The sequence below is a fragment of the Neophocaena asiaeorientalis genome, unplaced genomic scaffold (assembly GCF_003031525.2).
Source record: "Neophocaena asiaeorientalis asiaeorientalis breed wild unplaced genomic scaffold, Neophocaena_asiaeorientalis_V1.1 scaffold230, whole genome shotgun sequence".
Taxonomy (NCBI): Eukaryota; Metazoa; Chordata; class Mammalia; order Artiodactyla; family Phocoenidae; genus Neophocaena; species Neophocaena asiaeorientalis.
The window spans coordinates 7726703-7740657 of NW_020175186.1; positions in this window are offsets into that span (position 1 = coordinate 7726703).

Here is a 13955-nt window from a genome sequence, read left to right on the forward strand (position 1 = left end):
TGTGTTAGTTTCTGCTGTATAACAAAGTGAATCAGCTACATGTATACATGTATCCCCATATGCCCTCCCTCTTGGGTCTCCCTCCCATCCTCCCTATCCCACCCCTCTAGCTGGTCACAAAGCACCCAGCTGATCTCCCTGTGCTATGCGGCTGCTTCCTACCAGCTATCTATTTTACGTTTGGTAGTATATATATGTCCATGCCACTCTCTCACGTTGCCCCAGCTTACCGTTCCCCCTCCACCTGTCCTCAAGTCTATTCTCTAGTAGGCCTGCATCTTTATTCCCATCTTGCCCCTAGGTTCTTCATGAACATTTTTTTTTTTTAGATTCCATATATAGGTGTTAGAATACGGTATTTGTTTTTCTCTTTCTGACTTACTTCACTCTGTAGGACAGTCTCTAGGTTCATCTACCTCACTACAAATAACTCAGTTTGTTTCCTTTTTATGGCTGAGTAATATTCCATTGTATATATGTGTCACATCTTCTTTATCCATTCATCTGTTGATGGACACTTAGGTTGCTTCCATGTCCTGGCTATTGTAAATAGAGCTGCAATGAACATTTTGGTACATGACTCTTTTTGAATTATGACTCGTTTTCTCAGGTTATATGCCCAGTAGTGGGACTGCTGGGTCGTATGGTAGTTCTATTTTTAGTTCTTTAAGAAACGTCCATACTGTTCTCCATAGTGGCTATATCAATGTACCTTCCCACCAACAGTGCAAGAGGGTTCCCTTTTCTCCACACACTCTCCAGCATTTATTGTTTGCAGATTTTTTGATGATGGCCACTCTGACTGGTGTGAGGTGATATCTCACTGTAGTTTTGATTTGTATTTCTCTAATGGTTAATGATGTTGAGCACTCTTTCATGTGTCTGTTGGGAATCTGTATATCTTCTTTGGAGAAATGTCTATTTAGGTCTTCTGCCCATTTTTGGATTGGGTTGTTTGTTTTTTTAATATTGACCTGCATGAGCTGCTTGTAAATTTTAAGAGATTAATCCTTTGTCAGTTGCTTCATTTGCAAATATTTTCTCCCATTCAGAGGGTTGTCTTTTCGTCTTGTTTATGGTTTCCTTTGCTGTGCAAAAGCTTTGAAGTTTCATTAGGTCCCATTTGTTTATTTTTGTTTTTATTTCCATTTCTCTAGGAGGTGGAACTTCAATTTTCTAAAATTTACCACAGCTTGATTTGTGACCCAAGATATGATCTATCCTGGAGAATGTTCCATGAGCACTTGAGAAGAAAGTGTCTTCTGCTGTTTTTGGATTGAATGTCCTTTAAATATCAATTAAGTCCACCTTGCTTAATGTATCATTTAAAGCTTGTGTTTCCTTATTGATTTTCATTTTGGATTATTGGTCCATTGGTGAAAGTGGGGTGTTAAAGTCCCCTAGTATGATTGTGTTACTGTCGATTTCCCCTTTTATGGCTGTTAGCATTTGCCTTATGTATTGAGGTGCTCCTATGTGGGATGCATAAATATTTACAATTGTTAGTTATATCTTCTTCTTGGATTGAGCCCTTGATCATTATGTAGTGTCCTTGTCTCTTGTAATAGTCTTTGTTTTAAAGTCTATTTTGTCTGATATGAGAATTGCTACTCCAGCTTTCTCTTGATTTCCATTTGCATGTAATATCTGTTTCCATCCCCTCACTTTCAGTCTGTATATGCCCCTAGGTCTGAATTGGGTCTCTTTTAGACAGCATATATATGGGTCTTGTTTTTGTATCTATTCATCCAGTCTATGTCTTTTGGTGGGAGCATTTAATCCATTTACATTTAATGTAATTATCGATATGTATGTTCCTATTACCATTTTCTTAATTGTTTTGGGTTTGTTATTGTAGGTCTTTCTCTTCTCTTGTGTTTCCTGCCTAGAGAAGTTCCTTTAGCATTTTTTGTAAAGCTGGTTTGGTGGTGCTGAATTCTTTTAGCTTTTGTTTGTTTTAATTTTAATTTAATTTCCTGACACCAGACCTGAGCACCAAGAGCCTGTCAGCCACAAAGCTCAGAGAAAAGGGAGAGAAAAAGAAAGAAAGAAAAAAATAATAATAAATGAAAGAAATTAACGTAAGAAAATAATTAAAAAAAAAGAGCAAACAAACCAATAAACAAATCCACTAATGGTAACAAGCGCTAAAAACTAAACTAAGATAAACATAAATTGGGCTCCCCTGGTGGCACAGTGGTTGAGAGTCTGCCTGCTGATGCAGGGGACACAGGTTTGTGCCCCCATCTGGGAAGATCCCACATGCCGTGGAGCGGCTAGGCCCGTGAGCCATGGCTGCTGAGCCTGCGCGTCCGGAGCCTGTGCTCCACAATGGGAGAGGCCACAGCAGTGAGAGGCCCACGTGTTGCAAAAAAACAAAACAAAACAAAACAAAAAAACAGATATATCAGGAATATCAGAAACAAATTGCAGACAGCAAACCCCAAATCTACAATTCCTCCTAAAGTCCACCACCTCAATTTTGGGATGATTCGTTGTCTATTCAGATATTCCACAGATGCAGCGTACATCAAGTTGATTGTGGAGATTTAATCCGCGGCTCCTGAGGCTGCTGGGAGAGAGTTCCCTTTGTCTTCTTTGTTCGCACAGCTCCCGGGGCTCAGCTTTGGATTTGGCCCCACCTCTGCGTGTAGGTCGCTGGAGGCCATCTGTTCTTCGCTCAGACAAGACGGGGTTAAAGGAGCCGCTGATGTGGGGTCTCTGGCTCACTCAGGCCAGGGGGAGGGAGGGGTACGGGTGTGGGGCAAGCCTGCGGCTGCAGAGGCTAGCCTGACATTGCACCAGCCTGAGGTGCACCGTGCGTTACCCCGGGGGAGTTGTCCCTGGATCCCGGGACCCTGGCAGTGGCAGGCTGCACAGGCTCCCCGGAAGGGGGGTGTGGAGAGTGACCTGTGCACGCACACAGGCTTCTTGGTGGCGGCAGCAGCAGCCTTAGCTTCTCATGCCCGTCTCTGGGGTCCACGCTGATAGCCGCGCCTCGCGCCCGTCTCTGGAGCTCCTTTAAGCGGTGCTCTGAATCCCCTCCCCTTGCGCACCAGGAAACAAAGAGGCAAGAAAAAGTCTCATGCCTCTTCGGCAGGTCCAGACTTTTTCCCGGACTCCCTCCCGGCTAGCCGTGGTGCACTAGCCCCCTTCAGGCTGTGGTCACGACGCCAACCCCCGTCCTCTCCCTGGGATCCGATCTCCGAAGCCCGAGCCTCAGCTCCCAGCCCCGCCCGCCCCGGGCTCTCGGGCTGGTGAGTGCAGGTCGGCACAGATCCTCTGTGCGGGAATCTCTCCGCTTTGCCCTCCACACCCCTGTTGCTGTGCTCTCCTCTGCCCTCGAAGGGGCTTCCTAGTGTGTGGAAACCTTTCCTCCTTCACGGCTCCCTCCCACTGATGCAGGTCCAGTCCCTATTCTTCTGTGTCTGTTTTTCCTTTTTTCTTTTGCCCTACCCAGGTACGTGGGGGGGGTTCTTGCCTTTTGGGAGGCCTGAGGTCTTCTGCCAGCATTCAGTAGGTATTCTGTAGGAGCTGTTCCACTTGTAGAAGTATTTTTGATATATTTGTGGGGAGGTAGGTGATCTCCACGTCTTACTCTTCTGCCATCTTGAAGGTTCCCTCCCCATGGATTTATATTCAAGTCATTCTCACAACTATCCTTAGAGCCAGGTACTAATATTATTCCTATTTTACTAGTGAAAAGCTTGAGGCTTAGTCAGCTTTGCAAGTTCATGCACTTAGCAAGTGTAAAGCTGAAACTTGGATCTCAGCCTGTGGAATTTGGATTCTGAGAAATTGTAGAATGCAAGCACTTTGACACTAATTGGTTGTGCAGGAAAACAAGGTGATGGGAATGTGAAGCTAACAGTCTTGGAAGATCCAGTGGGGGTCAGGGAAGACTTCTTAGAGGAAGTTACAGCTAATCTGAGAATTGAAAAAGATTAATAGTGGAAAGAATAAGACCTGAAGAATAAGATAAATTTGGGTCTGAAACTTGGCTATTCCTGCTTCCTAGTTTGGGTGAAATTTTGGACTTCTTAGCCTCAACTGCCTTATCTACTAAGAAAATGAGGCTGATATTATCCTCATTTGAGAGTTGTTAGAATAGAAAAAGACAGCATGTGTGAAAGTTCTAGCATCGGGTTTGGCATTAGGAAGACATTTGGTAAGTGTTTCTTTTCTACCCTATGCCAAGCAATAATATTCTGCATATCACTGCGTGCTAGGGAACATGTGATCTGCATTAACCCCAAAGCCATGGAATTATTTAGATAGTTTAAAATGAGAGTTTAGATTATTTCTTCTAATTTTTATTAGCACTAACATTATTTCCTTGGTTATTTTGGGTGTTTCATTTATCTACTTGCTTAACAACTCATTTGGCTGTTACTGGATATATTTGAAGATAAACATTCATGGAGGAAAAGAAATGTTTGGCTATTTCTCAGAAATAACAGAGCCTGAAAGGAACATTTATCAAAACAACTCAAAAACAAAATAAAACACCCTCTGTGATTGGTTGAGATACAAAGAAGACATGAATCTAAAACATAATCAACTTGCTAATTGATTCTCAAGTTCATGGCCATTCGTAACATTTTAAAAAAAATTGTGTACTTTATGATAGAATCACTTCCAGATGTAAGAAACTCTTCTTCTCCACACCATTTAATAAAACATTAGGTACTGTTGAAACAAACTGATGCAATTGGTTTAGGACAAATGGATGTATTGCAGATACCTCCAGATGGGCAATCCCACACAAGATTCATGATATTTCTCATTAAACTCTTTTCCTCTTGTCATATCAGTTAGTGACATCATTATTCTCTTAATTTCTCAGGCTAAGAACTTCGAGTGATCTCTGTCTCCTCGTGTTAAATCAGCTGTTAAGAGTGGTAGGCAAATTGGCAGGCCCAAGACTCCCACCCTCTGATGTAACACTTTCTTTATGATACCTTTCCCTTGAGTGTCGGTAGGACCTGTGAATAGATGGATGTCACTCCAGTGATTAGGTTACATTATATGGCAAAGGTAAAGGGATTTTGCAGATGTAGTTAAGGCCCCTCATCAGTTAATTTTGAATTAATCAAAAGGGGATTATCATGGGTGGGCCTGACCTTCAGCCTGGAGGAAGCAGCTGAGATTCTTTTGCTGGCCTTAAAGAAGTGAGCTGCAGTGTCAAGAGGCGGGATCCAGTGGCAAGGATCTGAGAGTGACCTCTAGTAGTTGAGAGGTGTTCCCCAGTGACAGTTGCCAAGAAACTGGGGAAGCCAGTCGTACAATCACAAAGAAATGAATTCTGCCAATTCTTGTCTTATTCTTCAATCCAGATAAGCTTAGAAGTAGACTCTTTCCCAATCAAACCTCCAGGTAAGAACATAGATCAAGTGACACTTTGACTGCAGCCTTGTGAGACCCTGAGCAGAGACCTAGCTAAGCTGTACCCAGAATCATGGCCCATACAAACTGAGATCATACATATATGTTGCTTTAAGTGACTAAGTTTGCGTTAATTTGTTATACAGCATAGAAAATGAATACATAAGTTCTCCTAATTCTTCCTTTCCAGTGTCTTTATTGATCCCCTTTTCTGTATTGTTATTGCCCTCATTCAGGTCCTCAGGCCCCTCCCCTGAATTAATAACTTTCTAACTAGTCTTCCCACTATTAATTTCTCACTTTTCCAGGAAATTTATTGCCACTATGTTTTATCTTCCAGAAACAGAGCTTTGATCATGTCTCCCTCTCAAAAACTGATCCTTGCTCCCATTTTCTCCACAATCAAGGTTGTATAGCTTAGTCATTTTTGCTATGGGTTTTGGATTTAGAGAGCTATAGATTTGAATCTAAATTCTAATACTTAACTAGCTGTGTGAACTTAGGTATGTTAATTTAAGCCTCAGTTTGTAAAGTGGAGATCATAACTGGATCTTTCTCATAGGGTTACTTTAAGAATTAAATGAGATAATGCATACTAAGTTTCTGCAACAGTGTGCTCAGTAAATCGCAACTATTATTGTGGTTACTATAGAATTAAATTCAAGCTCCTTATTCTGGTATTTAAAACCATCCATGATCTTCAATAGCTTTCCCAGCCACATCTCCTTCTATACCTTTCCACAAATTATACTCAACAGCCACACCTGTTTAATCAATGAACTTGAAGTTCTTGGTTTCAAGGTACGTAATCCATTTTTTTGGTTCACTGTTTATTTTCTTCCTTCAGATTAGAGTTTTTATTCCTGCCATTCTACACCTATCAAAATTCCACAGATAATTTGAGGCTCAGCCTTTATGAGACCTCACCTCTAACCAGGGGAAGACTTTAGCGGGCACCCACTGCTATCACTTACTGCATACTTAATGCCTGTGTCTATTCTGATTTGTCATAGGTCTGTCTGATTGGTGGTATAAGTTGTTATGTTTTTAGTTGCAACCCTGCCTATAATCCTTCCCTTTCTTTGGTCTCTCAACTCAATATTATTATTTCCTCTCTTTGTGTTCCTGTAGAAATTTGCTTGAACCTATGTTTAGTATTTCAAACTATGTTTTGAACTTCAACCTGCTCACATGATTGTCTTTCGCACTATATAAAAATGAATCATCTTTAGATTCCCAGTTCATTGGGCATATAATAAAGGCTCAAATCCTTGGTGGATGATGAAGAATTAGTTTCACTGACCTACTGTCAGTCTTCAGAAGATGAGCAAAGTTTCCTAAAGGATGATATCTACAAATGGTTGACTGGCTTCAGCAGCATGTTATTTGGCTTAAATAATTAAATATTCGATACAAGGATGCATCATTGTAAACTATGTATGATTTATAAAGCCCAATAAAATCTATAAAGATGTGGGTGGCCAATTTATTTAAATGATCATATCTCTATCTTCATAGCAATGTTGCTTTGTCAGAATGATTTCAGAACTTCAGTGCTGTAACAAATCTTTATGTCAAGCAATTGCATTTCTGATCCTGGAAAAAAATCTGAGACACCACTTAGTCTATGGATCTGGAGATTTGAATCCATGTAAAGTAGTAACTCTGTCTTCCCTTTCTCTCTTCTAACCCATCTTTTGGTACATACTCTCTTTCCCTGGCTTCCTCTTCCCTTTCCAGTTGAGGATGATTCTTGCTGGGAAATGTAGACTTCAAATAGAAATCAAGTAGCTCTGTCTTCTCTTCTTCATTTGGTAATGTTGCATAATAGGCCCCAAAGAGCATGTATATTCTGTTCCACATCTTCTTCCCACAAAGTGTAGCTGAAGAAGTCTTGTCTTTAGAAATATAAATTCATTTTCTCCTGAGCTCTATCCTTTTAAAACTTAGAGGTTTGTGATATCCTTTGGTGTTCATTATTAGTCATATCCTCCTTTATTCCACCTTCTATTCATTTTAAATCTGAGCTAGCTAGTTTCTTTCATGAATGTCTCACTTCTTTCTTAGAATTTTAGAGTCCATAAAATATATGTACAACGTGTGTGTGCATTTTAAAAAATGCTTACTATTTACCAAATACAGTGCTAGGTATTTTACATGAATTTTTTAGTTAATTCTCCCAAGAAAACTATGTGGCATATACAATTACTATCTGTTTTTTTTTGTTTGTTTTTAACAAGCTCAGAGGTTAAAGAATTTTCCCAGGCACTTTGTGTTTTTCCTTACTATCCTCACATTGCAAAGGACAGCCGAGATTTAGAGAGGTTAAACATTTTGCTCAATGTCACACAACTAGCAAGTGGCACAGCTGGGATTCAAACCTATATATTTCTTGAGTCTGTAGTCGGAGCTCTTACCCCCATGCTATAACTCCCTCCTTTCCTTTGAAGCTTTGACATCTGCTTTCTTAAAATCTTCAGCACACATCAGCCTCTGCCCTATATTTTCTTTCCTTATTACAAATTCCAAGATGACACGGTAACCATTCAGTTCTTCCTTGTTAGAGAGAAGCTGGACCAGAATAGTAGTCTCTTTGCTAGCTTCTGTTATTTCAGAGATGATACTGTCAGTGAGGTAAGTAAAACAATTTTTAATCACTTAACTTTGAGCTGTAAAAGAATCCTAGTAGATGTCAAGAGAGTTGAGATTCCTCATCAACATAAAGCTTGTCTCTGTGCAAGTTTTGTCATGGAGGCAGACCATTATTTTAGCATATGATAGTTCCCTAAGATTGTGCAGGAAATCAGATGCACAGATATTAAATAGCAGACTTGGACATTATAATGGAGGAGTACTCTGTTTCCAGAATAATAAAAACATTCTTAATTATACCACAACTTTTAGAAAAAAAAGTTGATGGTGGTTCTGCTTTTTTACATATTTTAATATATTTTTTTCCTTTACAACTAAGTATCAACTCGACAGCTTAATCCCAATGGGCTCAATTGATAGCAAAGAATTGCTATTTTTCAAACAACTTATGGCGTCAATCTTTTTTAGTTGTACTAAGCTTATGAGAAATATACTACTTATTAGTAGCATTGATACTAATTTTTCTATTTCCTACTCACATTTTAGAAAATAACCACAAAGGTGTAATAGAATACTCAAATAATTACACAAATACTCTAGTAAGGGCAAAGGTGGCTACATTGCTGAAACTAAGCTATTTTGGCCAACCAACAGACAATGTGATAACTTGAAATGTTTGCTGTAAAGCTCACAGATGAATGTCCAAGTTCAACATATAAAGGTAAGTTGAGGAGTACTGAAATGTCATTATGAAAATGCTAGATTAAGCAAGTAGTAGCATGCTTCCATAACAATCAATTCTGTTTCTCTCTCATTTTATTCTCACTGAAATGGTCTTCACTCTGCCTTCAGTGTCAAGTTTAAGAGTTCCCACTAATCTTATACCTTATTTACCCCTGGAGTTTCCCCCTTCCTTTTATATTTGATCCATTTCTTTCCAAGAAGATACTCCGTTTGGTTGCCATATTCTTGACATGAATTTTACCAAATGTCAGGAGTACCTATGAGTTATAATTACTTTCTTAAAATACCACATTTAGCTTTGTTATCTGTTTTAGTCAAGATTCTTTATTAGCAAGTAACAGAAATCCACTTACATTAGCTTAAGAAAAAGGGACTTTATTGGAAGGGGACAGGAATGGCTCATTAAACCCTAGGATAAGAAGTAAAGCTGAGCTTTTCCAGGGTCTGGAACTAGCACATGGGAAGCCAAGAGCCAGGGAGTTGCTCTCCACCTCTATGGGCTTGTGGGCTACTAACTCGGTGGTTAGTTCCACTGATTTTATAGGAGCCAAAACCAATGAACTATTCTCAGAATGAATAGTTCAAAAATCTCATGGGATGCTTTTCCATTATTCTTGTAAATAAATATTTATTGCCGTTGTTAATTTTTCACATTTTCACAACTCCCCATAATTTACTAGGTATGAGTAATGTTGTCTACATAATAGATGCTGAATAAATATTTGTTGAATGAACAAATGTTATACCTATTACAGTACTGTCACATATTCCTTCTTGGACATGAAAAAGATGTGACAGTGACATTCGTCACTCCATTGACTGATAGGATTTATTTGACTGATCTGACACTTAATCTTTGTGTTTCCTGCAGACCCTAATTTTCCATACAACGTATGAAAAGAAAGTCTTAGAAGATCAAATAACACTAGTTCAGGATAATTACCTTAGAAAACCATTTTTCTATGAAAGCCAGGCTTTCTGATTTGAAAACATTGTTTTTTTAAAAATAATTGAACTGTTTGAATTAAAGATCTGAATTAAGGAAATCTTTGCAAGTATAGACTTCATTTAAAAAATGTGGGGGTGGGCTTCCCTGGTGGCGCAATGGTTGAGAGTCTGCCTGCCAATGCAGGGTACACGGGTTCGTGCCCCGGTCTGGGAAGATCCCACATGCCGTGGAGCAGCTGGGCCCGTGAGCCATGGCCGCTGCGCCTGCGCGTCCAGGGCCTGTGCTCCGCAATGGGAGAGGCCACAACAGTGAGAGGCCCGCGTACCACAAAAAACAAAAACCAAAAAACTGGGGGTCTTCCCTGGTGGTGCAGTGGTTGAGAATCTGCCTGCCAATGCAGGGGACACGGGTTCGAGTCCTGGTCTGGGAAGATACCACATGCCGTGGAGCAACTAGGCCCGTGAGCCGCAATTGCTGAGCCTGTGCGTCTGGAGCCTGTGCTCCGCAACAAGAGAGGCTGCGATAGTGAGAGGCCCGCGCACCGCGATGAAGAGTGGCCCCCACTTGCCGTAACTAGAGAAAGCCCTCTCAAAGAAACGAAGACCCAACACAGCCATAAATAAATAAAATTTAAAAAAAAATTTTTTTTGGTACATATTCCACCTCTACTTGAGTGCCAAAAACTTAGAGCTTTAAGACCCCCTGGTGGTGAGACCAGGTCAACAAAAGCTGGAGCAAACAATAGGCAGTTCCTTGGCAAAACTGTCATAACAAATCCTCCCCGTCTCGGATTTCTTCCTCCCCGTATTGTTCCTGATCAAGTTTGGTCCCTGCGACCCTGATTCATGGACTTGCTATTCTCAGCATCTTTATCAAGTCCTTTCTGATTCCCAACCAAACTCTTCCAATCTTATTCTCAACAACTCCAGTTTCATTTTCTAGAACTTATTTTTAAATATCTCTTGGCATCCTTCTGTAAAAATACTAATTGTGATCCGACTACACGAGTTAGCTCCTTCCCCCACACTACAGATGCAAACTGATTCCCAATCACACACACCTGTCACAGATTCAGTTCCCTTTTATGAAGGTACAGTATTAATCACTAATATATTTCCAAGCATGGGTCCTTGCATCTGCTCTAGTGAAGAGACACAGCTCATTTAGTATCGTTAACATCAGTGGCAGAGTTACCATATAATATATTGCCTCCACTAGGAAATATCTGAGAGTAAAAGGAAGCACTATTAATAATTATTTGGGAGTAACAGGTACCCATCAAGATTGCTGGGCAAACTGGAACTATTGTCACCCTAATTATTAGTGATTATATGGTTTCTCTAAGAAAACATTTTTTCTATTGTGATTCATTTATTTTTCTCAATGTGTTTAAATCTCTCTTGGACTTTACTAATCTTTGGAAATGAGTGATTCAAGAAATATGTTAAGGACCAGACTTTTTGAAATGCTCTTTAAAAGCAAACAAATACCATCCCAAGGGCCTCAGACTTTCAAAGACAAGGAACATTTGACACTTCACAACTTACTGGACAGAGACACTTTTTAAAATAAGGAATTGATTACAGTGTCAGAAGGAGTTAATTACTTCTTTCTATATTCATGAGTAATTACCAGCTTCTTTACATGAGGTCTTTAGGTTCTTTTGGGAAACCTCTGTAACTTGGTCCAGGGTGGACTGTAATTTAAGGTTCTGTTATAAAAACACACATCCAAAATTGACTAAGTAGTTGAGCCTCTTTTATGTAGCAATTTCTAAATTTCCAGGTTTAGGATAATTATTTATATTTACATATATAATCATAGAATATCTAAATTGATATGTACCCTCCAAACCATCTTAATCCAGTGGGTCTCCAACACAGCTACATAGCTGAATATTTGGGGAGCTTAAAACTTACTTTTGTCTTTCCTATTTCCAGAAATTCTGATTTAACTGGTCTGAGATGGGACCCTGGCATAGGCACTAAAAAAAAAAAAAAAAAAAGCCTAAGGTGATTTTAATGAGCAGTCAGGACCAAGAACCTCTGATTTCATTCAACTCTTTCATTTTCCATCTGAGAAAATGGAGGCCCTCTTACTGCAGCTGTCACTGTGGGTTAACAATCCAAATATCCCTGTGAATTGCGAAATGTTTTTAAAAGGGCTCTGTGAATGTGACATCACCTTCTTTACTTAGAACTGATCATAATTTTTATGGCTTCCAACAGATGTCTTGGTTTCTTGAATTATCCTTTCACGTCACGGGGCTTCTAAGGCACTTGCTGCCAAAGAGCTGGAAGGTATGTCTCTTTTTTTTCATTCTCCAGGTAGTAGAGCATATTTTAGCTTTTTATTTCTTGCCAGTACTTTTGCTTCAATTTCTTCCTTTATCTTTTTTGTCCACTGAAGTTTGTCTTCTAACACTTTAGATCATGTGGATTGTATCCCTGAAGATCTCAAAACTTCAAAAGTATTTTTCTTTTACCTTTATGCCTGAGTGATGGTTTAGCTCAGGGGTCAGCAAACTATAACCCATGGGCCAAATCCAGTCGGCTGTTTCTGTAAATAAAGTTTTACTGGCACACAACCCCCTCCATTCATTTATGTATTGTCTATGACTGCTTCCAGACACAATAGCAGAGTTGTGACAGAGATTGTATGAACCATAAAGCTGAAGGTATTTATTACTGGTCCTTTAATGAAAATGTTTCCTGACCCCTGGTTTTGCTAGTTTTAAAATCCTTGGACTGCAAGACATTTGTAAGCATTGTTCCCCTATCTTCTAATGTTAAACGATGATGGGGGGATGTCAGAGGTCAACTTCGTTCCCACCCACCCTTCCTTTACCCACATTAATGATTTGCCCTTTCTGTCTGGATGCCCAAGACATTCTATATCTTTGAAATCTAGTAACTTCTAGGCTATATCTTGGCATCAATTTGTTTGACATTTATTTTCTTGGAACACTGTACATTTGATTCTTTTTCTTTTTTGAATGCTATCTTGATTGTGTACAGAACTGAACATCTGCAATCCAAAGAGACCAGTTATGAACATTTTCACTCATTGAACTTTGACTGGATTTTATGGTTCTATCTTTTTTCATATTTATCTCATTTTGCTCATATATTTGAGCCCTGCCTTCAGTATACCTTATAGTAGTCACAGTCATCTATTCATTCCTTTCCTGATTCTTGCCTTCTGCTTTAAGATAGTTAAAAGTCTTACTAAATTCTTGGGGTATATGGCAATATGCTTGATGATAAGTTTATCTGTCTGATGGCAAATTTGTTTTAGTGAATGTTCTTCATCTGCCATTTTTTTTCTGATTCTTTCCCCCTTTTTCTTGTAATATCTTTATGTAGTTTGTGTACAGATTCCTTTTTGATTACAAGTTATCTTTGAATGAGATAAATTCTTTCTGGACTAGCTCTTTGCAGGAGGTCCACAGGGACAGAACAACACTGTATTTCTGAGCTATAAAGAACTCTTTCTAGTTCATAGTTGTGGTAGAGACTATTAATTGAATTCTCCAACATCCATTTCTTTCTTCTATAATAACAGAAACCAGATTCAATTCATCGTCATTGTGCTCAGCTAAAACCCTAAAATTCCCAGCTTTCTTTATGACTGGTTATGGCCATGTGACTAACTCTATCCAGCAATACGTAAAGCAAAAGTTCTGAGTGTGGCTTCTAGGTAGGCTTCTTAAAAGTGGGAGTAGAATAAGGCCTTCTTCCTGTAGTCAGGAATATGGATGTGATGCGGAGCACAGGCTCTGGACGCGCAGGCTCAGTGGCCATGGCTCACGGGCCCAGCTGCTCCGCGGCATGTGGGATCTTCCCGGACTGGGGCACGAACCCGTGTCCCCTGCATCGGCAGGCGGACTCTCAACCACTGCGCCACCAGGGAAGCCCCTATAGCTGAGCATAATCTTAACTGATATAGTAATAAAACTTATCAGGCAGGTTTGCGTGAATGATTGTGTGTATGTGGCCGTGCAAGAGAGTTGCTTTTCCCTTTGTTTTTTCACTGCTAGCAAAAGCTGGCCACTGGCAGTTTACAGCTTCTCCACTGTCTCAGCTTCCTATTAAGAGGTCACATCTGTGCGGTTCTGCTTTCAGCCCCAGCTTCCCTACTTCTCTGAGCTGACAAATGAGGACCAAAGAAGCTTCCATCACAAGTCTGCAAGTTACATGATCGTTGTTTAAAGGAACTGGTGGCTTCTCTCCTCAGGGTCTCCCATTTCTTAGGAGAACCAGTACCCTGAGGTTTTGCCTGAACT